Source organism: Cydia fagiglandana, chromosome 6 (assembly GCF_963556715.1).
Source record: "Cydia fagiglandana chromosome 6, ilCydFagi1.1, whole genome shotgun sequence".
Classification (NCBI taxonomy): domain Eukaryota; kingdom Metazoa; phylum Arthropoda; class Insecta; order Lepidoptera; family Tortricidae; genus Cydia; species Cydia fagiglandana.
The window spans coordinates 14,576,974-14,580,869 of record NC_085937.1 but is presented as its reverse complement, the minus strand read 5'-3'; positions in this window follow the sequence as shown (position 1 = coordinate 14,580,869).

Genomic DNA, 3,896 nt, shown 5'->3' with positions numbered 1-3,896 from the left:
AGCGGCAAGTTGACTGTGACAGTGACACTTTCGACAGCTGGTATGTGCGTTCGAATACCAAATAATCACACTTCAGGGCTATAACCGCGAAAATCGAAGTTCGCAAATTGCGGGGATTTTTCTCTGTCACTCTAATTACGCCTTCGTTGGAGTAAAAGAGAAAGATCCCCGCAATTTGCGAATTTTGGTTTTCGCGGTAGTTGCTCAGGAACAAGTGTAAACGCCGTAACAAACTACCGCGCCGCGACCTTGGTGCGTGCGGCGCCCGTATCGATAGTGTTAAGCCCCACATTCACACTCCTACCGTGTAGGCCGCCTCGTAGTCCGCCTCGTTGGGTAGGATCAGATAGGTAGGATTGTGTATGGGGGTTGCGGACTACGCCGTTTAGCCGTTTGTAGGACGGCTCGTAGTCGTAAGGTGTAAGTAAGGTGGTCACCGTGCGTGCGTTAAGGACGCAGCTATATGTTAGAGCAAGAAATAAATATCTTGATCGCACCAAGGTCGTGGTGCGGTGCGGTAGTCACAGTCACTTTGCTGAGTATAACTCTCAATAGTTGTCAACAGTGTTGTATTGTAGAGTCTGTGCGGAAAGAGAAGAGTCGTGGAATGTATTGGGCTCCATACATTCCGCGACTCTTCTCTTTCCGCACAGACTAGCAAATATTTTTTTGAAAAGGTTATCGATAATACCCTTGTATTTAAGTTACGCGAATGCTCCACCAAAAAGCCGATCCCATACAATCGAAGTTATGCTCTCATTTTAAAATGACATGAAATTTGGTATAAAATGAACTGTTACGTAACATTATCATACTGATCTATGTCTGTTAAATAAAGAAATTAAAGTAGATGCTGAGTAAGAATGCGATTGTTAAAGGCTTCTAAAGTTAGACCAAGATAAGTCTGCTACGATTTTGATAGCACACGCAGTGGAAGTATTATTTTGAACGTCAATACTTCTATGAAATTTTGACGTGTGACGTCCCACGGTCAAAGGTACTGAAACAAACAACCGTCGCTGCGTAGCAAAAGTAAGTCTCTTTCTATGTCATCCTCTATTGAGACCAGACGCAAGCGGCTTGAACTAGAGGCAGAGAAACAAAAAGCCGCTATTCCGTTGCAGCTCATCGAGAAACAATTACAGGCGGACTTAGCCGAGCTAGATGAAGAGAATAGTAGGCAACAGTCATATGCGGGCTCTATTAGCGATGTCAAGGACTGGCTCGACACACACGAACCATCGCAGCAGGAACTACATGAGGAGCAGCAAGACCACACTAATGGTAATAACTCGGTCGAGCTGCGCCAGCCGGCGTTTGTCGCCCATACTCTTGTCCGGCACACCTGTAGTCGAATCTGAACTCGGCCTCCGCGAGTTGCACGAGGTGGTGAGGCGCTCTTTTAGTATAGGAAAGCCAAGGCAGAAAAGCGACGACGTATTACCGGCAGGAGTATGGGCGACAAACGCCGGCTGGCGCAGCTCGACCGAGTTATTACCATTAGTGTGGTCTTGCTGCTCCTCATGTAGTTCCTGCTGCGGTGGTTCGTGTGTGTCGAGCCAGTCCTTGACATCGCTAATAGAGCCCGCATATGACTGTTGCCTACTATTCTCTTCATCTAGCTCGGCTAAGTCCGCCTGTAATTGTTTCTCGATGAGCTGCAACTGAATAGCGGCTTTTTGTTTTTCTGCCTCTAGTTCAAGCCGCTTGCGTCTGGTCTCAATAGAGGATGACATAGAAAGAGACTTACTTTTGCTACGCAGCGACGGTTGTTTGTTACCTTCCATGTTAAATGTACTGTGTAATATTGGTACTTGCAGCTCTTTTCGCGCAGCACTACGCGTTTTCATCACTGCGGCTGGTGGTGTCTTAAACATTTAGATCCGGTTCGAAGGACCACTTTTGTAGGATGTCGGGCCGCCGATGACGAAAAATAAACTGTACATATTGAACTTTTCGCGTATTCTTCGTCATCGGCGGCCCGACATCCTACAGGTACCTTATGGCGGGTATGGAGTTATGCATACCCCAGTAATCTACAATAAATAAGCTATCGATAACACAGAAGATCAACCTCCTAAGTTACGTAGTTACAGTGATATGATTTTTTGAAAATAATGTTGTGAAATGAGCAACTTTACGATAGAGAAGTTTTAAGTTTAGTCGCCTAAAAAACTATGTTCCTGAAGTAAGTTACATAGTTGACTACAAATAATAATACCTTATATATCTGAGATTAAAAAAATGATGCGACTTGTTCTGTAATGCAAATAGAAACCTTTGATATCGACTGATTTATGTGTATACTAACCAATCTCTTGAAAATAAAGTTTTATTTCATTTTCACGATTGATTGCAATGTGCTCTCAAGATTTAAATTTTATCTATTAGAAAACGACACTGAGAGACAGTTTAAGCAAAAAACAATACCGATTTAGAGGTGAAAATGTATTTTCTGACTTTTTCATATAAAATCAGAAAAATGAATATTTTTACTTTTAATGTAACACACAATCAATTTTTCTGAGCAAATATGAAAGAAATTCTGTCATTCAAATGAAATAAATCCTAAAACCCCAACTAAATACTATATTCAACCCCTTATGCCACTTTAAACTTACATAACAATAACAGTCTTTGCTCCATACATTTACGAAAAGGTACCTTATGGAAATAAATCTAATAATTAATCACTACAAAACATCAATCACATTGAAGTTTATCTTTTATGAATAGAAAATATTAATTTACATTAAACTGCCACAAATTTAATTAGTTCTTCGTCATAATAATCTTAAAAAAGACCAATAATTTGTATGTAATGAAAAGGTACCTTGTGGTTAAGTTACATGATGAGGCATGATTATGATGGAACAGTTAGGATAAACTAATAATATTTTGGGGTAAATATGGTATAAATCGTCTATTTCTTATCAATAATATATTTTGGTTGCCATTGAAGACAAGCGGCATTGAGGTTCAATGACCTCAGATATTCTATAAGGTAATGCTTCGGGTATTGGCATTTTTCAGCAAACCAATGGCTGATTTATTGCATGCGACCAAACCAAATGAAGATTATTCTAGTTAAGAAAGACTTGACGAGAGTAACTTTGGTATAATAGCAGGTTACTTGGTTTTGTAATGTCAGTCGATGTACGGTTATAATATTTGCTAAGCGCCCCAACCAGAACTGAAATTATTAAATTAGTTTTGCAGAATGCTAATACAGTTCTCTACCAAACTTGTTTTCCCGTATTGACTAGTTTTTTTTGGGAATTTACAATTTTTTTTCCATAAGGTACCTTTTCTACTAAACTCTGAGACGACATTACTAGGCTTATAACTAACTTATAACAAAAATAAAAGCAGGTAAACAAACGTTACGCATTAAGGTTTCAGATCGCACAATAAAAAAAAATTGAGCATTTTTCACCTCTTTACAAAACATTTCATATCTCCGAAACTAGAAACCCTCATAAGGTACCTTTTCCCGTGGAACGTCACACGTAATTTTAATCAACACTTGCACTGTGTGTGCTACTAAAATCACTGCAGACTTATCTTGGCCTAACTCTACATACCTTGCAACAAATCAAATGCAATTTTATAAGATTAATTAATAAATTATAAAATAAGAATGAATTCAATCGATTAACCAAATGCCCCAACAATCTATCATGTATAGCAAATCGAATGCAATTATCGGTGAAGTTTGTAAAAGCCATTTAGCAGATATCGGCACAGCACTCCTTAGGTATATTAAACGATAACCGAGAGAAAAGGACGAGGGGACCGTCTAGTAAGCTACATGAAACATATGACAACATTACCTAATTTCAAGGGACCTTTATCCTAACATAAAATGGTGTGTGTATAAGCTACTCAATAAATGT